Below are 11,442 nucleotides of genomic sequence, written 5' to 3' on the forward strand. Positions count from 1 at the left end.
TATGTCCTTAGTTTCACTAAAAGGACTGGCCTGGAAAATATGTTTCCTGCACAATTTTTCCCCTCATAAAGCTCTTTTGTGGAATAATTCAGACATAACTGTTAAGAATAATTTGTTCATTGTTCTACCCCAGCTGGCATGAGAGGAATATTGACTTTGTTCTTGATATTTTCGACAACAAGGGTAATATTCTCACATATGAACAATTTATAACATTGAAAGAGTTTCCAATACCTTTCAGAGAGTTTATTTCTGTGATCAAAGCCGTTCCCAGTGGTCTAACTACACTTATGAAAAGTCATCTTAATTTTGGGAATGATCACAAAATTTATCCAGAACTCAGATTGGAAGGCGTGGGCTTACTTGAGAAATCTTGTTGTAATAAATATATAAGACAAATTCTTCATTCACAAAGCCAACTTACACCGAGAGGAAAGATTTTCTGGAACATGCTTATTCCTGACATTGTCTGGAAAAATGCATGGTTAAGACCTTACAAATACTGTATACCAAACAAAGTTAAGGAAGTGCACTTCAACATTTTGCATAAGATATATCCATGTAATTCTATGATTTCCACATTTGTGGCTATTGATGATATCTGCATTTTCTATGAAAAAGAAGGTGAGAATCTGTCTCACTTGTTCTTTGAATGAAAATTTGTGTCAGAATTTTGGGAAAACTTTGCAAAGTACTTATTTACCATTATGAACAGTGCCTATAATTTTAACATAAAATATATAATATGTTTCTATTGCAATTATAACAAAACCACTGAAATTATTGTTATTTTTTAAATTCTTGTTTCCAAATACTTTATACACAAACAAAAATTACAAAATTATATACCAAAATTACAAATTTTTCTGATTGAATTTAATTATCTTATTAAAACACTAACCCTAGTGAATAACAATAAGAATAACATATTCATGAATCATTATAATAATATATTTTCAGAGTGAATATAATTGCACTTAAATAGTTTATTGTTTGTATTTTATTTTTATTTATATTTTTTGTATGTTTGAGTATTGTTAATACCTGTGTTTGGTTTGCTAGACATGTTTGATGTAGCAATGTAAGTTGATTTATGTATTATGAATAAAATAAATGTATTATAAAAAATAAAATAATAATAACACAATTTTCAAAAGGGTAAACATCCAAAATGTCAGCCCTTTGTGTCCTGGCCTTCAAAGAAGGCTCAAGGTCAGTGGCCACACAGATTAAATGATGTCAAATCACATTATATGTACAGTAGCTTTGATTGGACTGATCATGTCACAACATCTTACTTTCAAAGTCTTAGCTAGCCGTCATCATCATGAATCAAGCCAACAATCTACTGGCAAAACCTTTTTAATCATTGTCATATGAAGATAAATAATGAAGAGAAATTATAGATAAAACGTAACAGTGCTAGTTGGACATAAAGATTACGCAACAAGTTGGAAATTGCAAATTCAACAATGAGTCGTTTGGAAGGAATCAGTGGAAAACTGCAAGCGTTGCAAAGCAACCAGTAGCCTGCTATTCAATGGAGTGGCTGTGTGGTTTTTTTCCAGAGTTTCCACCATAAATCCAGAATGCCAGACATTGATGACAAAGTTTGATGACAAAATTTGCCCACAAAGGACCGCCGCACCACCTTCTTGTTTAATAATAACCTATCCAGATTGATTAACTACTGTGCTATTTCATTTGACAATGTAATAGTTTGTCTGTCTATATATATCCTGGAAGGGTATTGATCTCATCCCGTCAGTAGAGGATGCCTGATTTTTTTTTGTTAAATGCCTTCCTAACCATCTTAAATAAGCATGCCCCATTCATGAAATTTAGAACCAGGAACAGCTATAGCCCTTGGTTCTCCCCACACCTGACTGCCCTTAACCAACACGAAAACATCCTATGGCGTTCTGCATTAGCATCGAACAGCCCCCTTGATATGCAGCTTTTCAGGGAAGCTAGAAACCAATATACAGAGGCAGTTAGAAAAGCCAAGGCTAGCTTTTTCAAGCAAAAATTTGCTTCCTGCAACACTAACTCAAAAAAGTTCTGGGACACTGTAAAGTCCATGGAGAATAAGAACACCTCCTCCCAGCTGCCCAATGCACTGAAGATAGGAAACACTGTCACCACTGATAAATCCACTATAATTGAGAATTTCAATAAGCTTTTTTCTACGGCTGGCCATGCTTTCCACCTGGCTACCCCTACCCCAGTCAATAGCTCAGCAACCCCCACAGCAACTCGCCCAAGCGAGTATCAATAGATTGTAGTCGTGTTACAGTTGTAGTAGAAAAAAGCAAAACTTCCCATAATTTCTAACTCATTTGCAAAACGTACAATGTGTTATGAATTTTCAAAATGTGTCATTTCAATTTGGTGTGGCAAACATTAGCTAGGTGGTGAGGTGGCTAATGTTAGCTAGCACAAGGGGTTAGGGATAGGAGTTAGAAGTTAGGTTAAAGGGTTAAGGTTAGGTTTAGGGGAAGGGTTAGTTAATATGCTAAGTAGTTAAAAAGTTGCCAAAAAGTATTTAGTAGTTGCTAATTAGCTAAATCTGTCAGTGATGAGATTCCAACGCTCAACCTTTAGGTCGCCAGACGTTCAAGTTACATGCCACCCATACACCTCGATCAACCACCCTCTTTGATTTTTTTTGAGTAACCATACCAATGTAACATATGTAACATATCATACTTTTGATCATACATGATCACATTTTTGTATTTATTTAACCAAGCAAGTCAGTTGAAAAAAAACAAGTATGTGAACCCCTAGGCTAATGACCTCCAAACGTGAATTGGAGTACGCTAACTTGGAGGCCAATCAATGAGACAAGATTGGAGATGTTGGTTGGAGCTGCCCTGCCCTATAAAAACACTCACAAAATTTAAGTTTGCTATTCACAAGAAGCATTGCTTGATGTGAACCATGCCTCTAACAAAAGAGATCTCAGAAGACCTAAGATTAAGAATTATTGACTTGCATAAGGCTGGAAAGGGTTACAAAAGTATCTCTAAAAGCCTTGATGTTCATCAGTCAACGGCAAGACAAATTGCCTACAAATGGAGAAAGTTCAGCACTGTTGCTACTCTCCCTAGGAGTGGCCATCCTGCAAAGATGACTGCAAGAGCACAGTGCAGAATGCTCAATGAGGTTAAGAAGAATCCGCTAAAGACTTACAGAAATCTCTGGAACATGCTAACATCTCTGTTGATGAGTCTACGATACATAAAACACTAAACAAGAATGATGTTCATGACAGGACATAATGGATGAAGCCACTGCTGTCCAAAAAAAACATTGCTGCATGTCTGAAGTTCGCAAAAGAGCACCTGAATGTTCCTCAGTGCTACTTGCAAAATGTTCCGTGGACAGTTGAAACTAAAGTTGAGTTATTTGGAAGGAGCACACCTCACTATGTGTGGAGAAAAAATGCACAGCACACTGACATCAAAACTTCATCCCAACTGTAAAGTATGGTGGAGGGAGCCTCATTGTTTGGGGCTGCTTTGCTGCCTCAGGGCCTGGACAGCTTGCTATCGTTGAGGGAAAAATTAATTCCCTAGTTTATCAAGACATTTTCCAGGAGAATATAAGGCTATCTGTCCACCAATTGAAGCTCAACAGAAGTTGAGTGATGCAACAGGACAACGACCTAAAACACAGAGGTAAATCAACAACAGAATGGCTTTAACAGAAGAATATACGCCTTCTGGAGTGGCCTAGTCAGGGTCCTGACCTCAACCGGATTGAGATGTTGTGGCAAGACCTCAAGAGAGTGGTTCACACCAGACATCCCAAGAATATTGCTGAAATTAAACAGTCTTGTGAAGAGGAATGGTCCAAAATTCCTCCTGACCATTGTGCAGGTCTGATCTGCAACTACCGAAAACATTTGGTCGAGGTTATTGCTGCGAAAGGAGGGTTAACCAGTTATTAAATCCAAGGGTTCACATACTTTTCCCACCCTGCACTGTGAGTGTTTACACGGTGTGTTAAATAAAGACATGAAAACATATAATTGTTTGTGTTCTAGTTTAAGCAGACTGTGCTTGTCTATTGTTGTGATTTAGATGAAGATCAGATCAAATTTGATGACCAATTCATACAGATATCCAGGTAATTCCAAAGGGTTCACATATTTTTTCTTGCCACTTGATAAAATAATGTATAAGTTGAAAGATAATGATAAAATAATTCCACTCTGAAACCTTATAACTGTATGAAATTGATTAGAATCATAAAATTATTGTAGTTTTAGTCAGAATTAGGTTAAACAATGTATCTGTATAGTGGGAAAAAAACAGACTGTCTGAGCAAGGCGTAGCTTAGGATTTGAACTTGTATGTGTGTGCAGAAGAAAAGAAAAACGAGAACAGTTAAACTGTGTTTGGACCGAGCTGGCTAGGCCTCTGAGGAACCTAATGATAGCATAGGGAGTACTTCTCAAGGTCTCTCTAATCTCAGGGGAAAGGAACTGTCGGCTGGGCAGTGATACACAGTGGTGAGAACTATGGAAATAAAACTCACCTACTGTTTGTGTGGAAGTATGTGCGTAGGATACCTACTGTTTGTGTGGAAGTATGTGTGCAGCTATAAAATGGATGTCTTTGTATAATGAACTTTAGAACGTTCTCTGAATAAACTGTACTGTCTTTTTGCATAAGTCTTTGACTAATTATTATTAAACCCATGGTTTTACAGATCTAGGGGATTGGTCAGAGCTATTGATTGTCAGTTATTATCATTGGGATTGAACATTTCTTGTGACAGCTTGGTCCTTCGAATCCGTATTTCAATACCTGTTTTCTGTCGTCCCATGGGAGCGCCGAAAACCGTGCACGGACGGATCAGAGATCCGTACGTTAAAGACCTGACCTCTGGAAATTGAGGTTCCATTTCAGGCCGGTGGCGAACTGGTACGCGACAGAAAACGGTGACGAAATCTAAACCACATTGAAACCTCAGCTGCAAAAAACAAGGTACGTGCTCTTTATTCACGGCCATATAGGGGATGATGTCTGTATGATTACATTAAATGAGGTAAAGGATTTTAAGGAAATGCAGGAATTACCAGGAGATGAGTAAAGGATTTTAATGTATTCTGGGTGTTAGACGCTAACATATATCCGAAGGAGTTTATATCTGGTGACCTGTCTTTAAAATTTTGTGTGGAGAAAAATGTTTTAAAGGGAACCAAGTATTCTATGCAAATGGAAGACAGCAGGGTCCGCAATGACCCTGGGAAACTGTGGCCACTGCCGATTTAAAATAGCTAATGGTGAGACCTAAAACGTATAATATTGTCAAAAGAGAGAAGGTCAGAGATTATTATAAGAGAGAAGGTCAGAGACATGATTATATTAATATAGGTCGCCTGTCTAAATATGTTTAAATAGAAGAAATGGAGAGTCAGATCTTCCGGAGGCGCACATCTAGGTCTGATTATCCAATGAAGAAGGGAAACCTAATATAGCGGAGTGAGTTACGAGATATTAATGAGTCAAGGTCACAAGGAACCACAGAAAAATAGGCTGCTAACTAGGGCTTTACGACCCCTGGAAAATAGCTTATAGGTTGCATACGTGTGAGACCTAATGTCCGATTGAAAGACACCTCTATAGATAAAGTTTCAAGAAGGTTAGGTGAAGAGATACACATAGATTGTGAGCATAGAGTGTGAGCACACACATAGGGAGTAGGGACATACACATCAATTGTGAGACGCATAGAAGTAATTGAATCAGAGTTTTAAAAGCACACACATAGAATAAGAAGATCATTATTTGCGTGTGAGATAGATATATTTATCAGTCAAAAGTCACAAGGAACACCTAAGAATAAGTAGAATTTATGGTTGTATAAAATGTGAGATCTAAATAATATATGAGGATTCATACAAATAATTATTCAAAAATTCTAGGAAAGATTAACGGGAGGTATTTATCAACACAGGTTAAGGATAATAACAGTAAAAAGAACAGACACATAGATTGTGAGAAGATTGCATAATAACAATAATAGTAATTGAATAAACATGGGTAGTAAATCCTCAAAGGAGGTCCCGGGATTAACCGGGGAAGAGAGGTAAATGTAATGCCCAAAATGGAGGAAAAAGTACGAATTTGACGGACGTTTAAATAGAGAAAAATTGGAATCAATGATTAAACAAATAAATAGGGTTTATGGGGGGGGGGGGGACAAGGTAGAGAAGCAACTGACAGAAGGGCTCAACCACGCTCATATTTGGCTGGCTGAAGCTAGAAAAAGAGCGGAGGGGGCCAAGAAAAAGGGAGCTACTAAGGAGGAAGAATTAGGTAGCCAGGAGCAGACAGAGAGGACTCCCACGTCTCCCATAGAGACATCACCTAAACCCAAATTATACCCCGGCGAGGTCGTGGTAATGAAACGGACGCAGCCGCATCAGGTGCCGCCCGTCCCACTACCCCCTCCCCCTTATGCTGGTCCTCAGGGAGCTGAGGGAGGAAGAGAGGGAGAGGCACAGAAAGGAGAACAGGATTTAGAAACCTTATTGAGAAAATGGATAGAGGCGGAGAAAGTCGAGAAAAGTGGATAGAGACAGTCAAAAGAAAGGGGAGATAGATGCTTTAACTGTCACAAACCAGGTCATTTTGCTAGAGCTTGTGAGGCACCGTGTAAACACTGCAATAACGTAGGCCATAATCACAGAGACTGTAAAAAGAGAGGACAGGTTGAGTCAGAGCATCGGACAGTAACTATCGGGGTAATTGTAGACAAACATAAAGGAGGCTATAAGGGGAAGGGACCTAAGAGAGAAGGAAAAAAATGGACAGGATCAGACGATAGAAAATGTTTCAATTGCGATGAGACAGGACATTTCGCCCGGGAGTGTAAGGCTCCCTGTAAACATTGTGAGCGAGTAGGACACAACCACCGAAATTACGAACATAAGGGGAAGGACAGGCGCGACAATCGGGAGAGAAAGAGAGAGGCAGAGATAATGAGAGCGAGATTAATGAGAATCCTCGCTGGGAAAACGCTTGGACCTTTAAATCAGGGCTGTTTTCTGGCAATTGTCTCAGTAGTACGTGCCTGATTTTACGACTAAAGACAATTATGAATAGTGTTATTTGTGTGGAGTCTGTCATTTCAATAGTGTTGGTGGTCCAGCGGTATAATTATTGCCTACCACGTGGGAGACTCACGTCTGTATCCCAGCCTATGCACCAATAGACTAAGATTTGGGTTTCTGATTGTAATTCAACTATTAATATGTTTTGCCTGGGAAGATACGGTTGTTAGTGTTTGTTTACGATATAAACTGAATGTTTTAATAGCTTGTTTAGGTTAAATTGAAAGACTAATTCATTCAAAATAATAGCGAGGCGATTTCAATGTAATATGTAGTCATATTAAAATAATTGAATCACAGATAATTGCGATAGAGTTATGCCCACCGAAATGTTTTGTTTTCTTATGGATTGACTGATGTAGGTTATACATTTGGTGACTTACATGTTACTTTTAAGTATTGGACGTTTCATAAGGGTGAAGCCGAAAGAGAAGGGGCAGTTGTAAAAGTTAGGTTTTAATCGTCCGATAGAGGTAAGGCAGAGCGGTCACTAGGATCAGACAAAGTCAAACATGTCAAACGATGTATAGAATCAATCTTTAGGATGTTTTTAAGATAAATTGTCACGCCTTGGTCATTGTATTTTGTGTTTTTGTTATATGTTTGGTTAGGCCAGGGTGTGACATGAGTTTATATGTTGTTTTTCGTATTGGGGTTTGTAGTATTGATTGTTCCTGTCTCTGTGTAGTGTTCACCAGATAGGCTGTAATAGGTTTTTCGTTCCGTTTGTTGTTTTTGTATTGAGTTATTTCATGTATCGTTTAGTTTTCGTTCATTAAAGATCATGAGTAACAAACACGCTGCATTTCGGTCCGACTCTCTTCCTTCAACAGACGAAGGCCGTTACAGAATCACCCACCACTCACGGACCGAGCAGCGTGTTAACAGGCAGCAGCGAAAGGAGGACGTTATGGACGGTAGAGGCATGGAGTATACGACGTGGGAAGAAATTGACAGGTGGGTGGCCGACCCAGAGAGAGGGCAGGAGCCCGCCTGGGATTTGCTGCAGCGAGTGCTATAGGCGAATGGAGTCAAAAAGGAAAACACGGCGGCGCAGAGCGAAAACCGAAAGTCACCCCGAAAAATGTATTGGGGGGGGGAGATCAGGGAGAGTATGGCTGAGTCAGGAGCCAACTCTCCTTGTTTATCGTGAGGAACCAAGGAGGAGACCAGAACCAGAGCCGATGTTAGAGGTGAGCGAAGCAGAGACTGTGAAGGAGTTAATGGGGAAAGTGGAGTGGAGAGTATGAGGGAGTTGCTAGCTTGGTGCTATAGATACGATATTCGTCCGACGGATCGTGTCGGGGATTTGATAGCACCTGAGTTAGCGCTCTATACTCAACCTGAGGTGCGTGTTAGTCGGCTGGTGAAGTTGGTGCCAGCCTCACGCACCAGGCCTCCTGTGCACATCCCTAGCCTTGCACGTCCTGTGCCCACACTGCTCTCAAGATCTCCTGTACGCTTCCAGTCTGCCCAGCGCCGCCAGTCTGCCCAGCGCCGCCAGTGCTCCCAGTCTGCCCAGCGCCGCCAGTTCCGCCAGTCAGCCCAGCGCCGCCAGTCTGCCCAGCGCCGCCAGTCTGCCCAGCGCCGCCAGTCTGCCCAGCGCCGCCAGTCTGCCCAGCGCCACCAGTGCCGCCAGTCTGCCCAGCGCCGCCAGTGCTCCCAGTCTGCCCAGCGCCGCCAGTCTGCCAGGATCCGCCAGAAGTGCCAGTCAGCCAGGATCTGCCAGTCTGCAGAGAGCTGTCAGCCTGCATGGAGCAGTCAGAGCTGTCAGTCTGCATGAAGCAGCCAGAGCTATCAGTCTGTAAGAAGCAGCCAGAGCTGTCAGTCTGCATAGAGCAGCTAGATCCGCCAGTCAGCCATGATCTTCTAGATCTGCCAGACAACCAGTCTCTTCCAGATCTGCCAGACAACCAGTCTCTTCCTGATCTGCCAGACAACCAGTCTCTTCCAGATCTGCCAGACAACCAGTCTCTTCCAGATCTGCCAGTCAACCAGTCTCTTCCAGATCTGCCAGTCAACCAGAATCTTCCAGATCTGCTAGTCAACCCGAATCTTCCAGTTCCGCCAGCCAGCCAGGATTTACCGGAGCCTACTACCTGCCTGAGTTTCATCTCAGTACTGGGCTTCCTCTCAGTACTGGGCTTCCTCTCAGTACTGGGCTTCCCCTCAGTCCCGGGCTGCCCCTCAGTCCCGGGCTGCTTCTGTCCTGAGATGCCCCTCTGTCCCGAGCTGCCCCTCTGTCCCGAGCAGCCCCTCTGTCCCGAGCTGCCCCTCAGTCCCGAGCTGCCCCTCAGTCACGAGCTGTCCCTCAGTCCAGTGGGGATCTGGGTGAGGACTATTAGGCCATGGTCGGTGGAGAGGGTGGATTATCCCAGGACGCGAAGGGGAGGAACAAGGACATTTATGGAGTGGGGTCCACGTCCCGAGCCGGAGCCGCCACCATGGACAGACGCCCACCCGGACCCTCCCTATGGTTTGAGGTGCGTCCGGGAGTCTGCACCTTAGGGGAGGGGGGGGGGGGGTTCTGTCACGCCTTGGTCATTGTATTTTGTGTTTTTGTTATATGTTTGGTTAGGCCAGGGTGTGACATGGGTTTATATGTTGTTTTTCGTATTGGGGTTTGTAGTATTGATTGTTCCTGTCTCTGTGTAGTGTTCACCAGATAGGCTGTAATAGGTTTTTCGTTCCGGTTGTTGTTTTTGTATTGAGTTATTTCATGTATCGTTTCGTTTTCGTTCATTAAAGATCATGAGTAACAAACACGCTGCATTTCGGTCCGACTCTCTTCCTTCAACAGACGAATGCCTTTACATAAATCTTCAATAATGTTCCAACCGAAGAATTCCTTTGTCTGCAGAATTGCAATGGAACTCAAGCTAACTATCACGTGAACGGTCAGCTCATGCCTCTCTGCCAGACCTCTGACTCATTCCCCTCTCATTCACCCCCACTTCACAGTAGAAGCATCAAACAAGGTTCTAAAGACTCTTGACATCTAGTGGAAGTCTGAGGAAGTGCAATATGACCACATAGACACGGTGTATTCGATAGGGAATGAGTTGAAAAACTACAAACCTCAGATTTCCCACTTCCGGGTTGGATTTTTTTCTCAGGTTTTTGGCTGCCATATGAGTTCTGTTATACTCACAGACATCATTCAAACAGTTTTAGAAACTTCAGAAAATGTTCTTCCAAATCTACCAATAATATGCATATATTAGCAACTGGGCCTGAGTAGCAGACAGTTTAGTCTGGGCACCTTATTCATCCAATCTACTCAATACTGCCCCCAGCCATAACAAGTTTTCATGTTCATAATTACTACTGAACACATTAACAATGTGTTTTATTAAGAATGTCTGCATCAAAGACGCAGACAAGGGATGTGCAGTAATGGTTAGTGCTAACTGGGTTCTTTGGGAGGTTCATACCCTAAACCCTAACCCTTCCCTAACCATTTTAAATGTAAAGTCAATGGGGGTGACGTCAGAGTTGGACGTCCCAATGATACTTAATAGCAAGGGTCATGCAGTAATCTCCCCTGGAATTTATGTCTCATTATATGGTACTCAACTAGGCCCCCTGCAGTCAAAGGAAAGTAACACTGCTAATTCTCTTTTAATGTGTCAATTTTTTTCAGAACAGATTAGTACTTTTGGAATGTAGACTACGCACTTCCATAGCCTACTGCTCTATTCTCAGGCAAAATGTTTCTAATCATGGAAGATTCCCTTTTGAGAAATACCAGCAATACCATCGCTCTCAATGCCATCCTATCTGCTTCTACTGGATTGTCCATCATCCCTTCAACTTCCTAACGGTCACAGTTTATTGATCTATATTTGTTATTGTTTGTTTGTACTTTTATACACAATTAATATTTTAGGTGCCATGTATACAAAATAAAACTAAAAACATTTCATACAGTAGCCCCTGGTGGTGTGACAAAGTGAGTGGGTCTTTCTCTTGTTTCCATAGGCCAAATCAGGTTATTGAAATCTGATGTGAATGCAGAACCAATTTATGTTATAAATGGGAAACATATAGATTTGTTCATGGCAACACAACACTAATGTCATTGTGCATAGTGCATAGCAATTTATCCTTTGCAGAGGAAAAACACCATTCAATTCATAACTAAAATCAGCAAACTAGTACCATTTTGCAACGTGGTCACAGAGCATTTCATATTATCCTGTATGTAAAGCCTGGTGGCTAATGCTAGGGGTTAGCTATCACTAGGGGTTAGGGTTAAAGTTTGGTTTAGGAGTTAGGTTAAAGGGTCAAGGTTACATTTAGGGTTAGCTAAA

This window comes from Oncorhynchus gorbuscha, linkage group LG02 (assembly GCF_021184085.1).
Source record: "Oncorhynchus gorbuscha isolate QuinsamMale2020 ecotype Even-year linkage group LG02, OgorEven_v1.0, whole genome shotgun sequence".
NCBI lineage: Eukaryota > Metazoa > Chordata > Actinopteri > Salmoniformes > Salmonidae > Oncorhynchus > Oncorhynchus gorbuscha.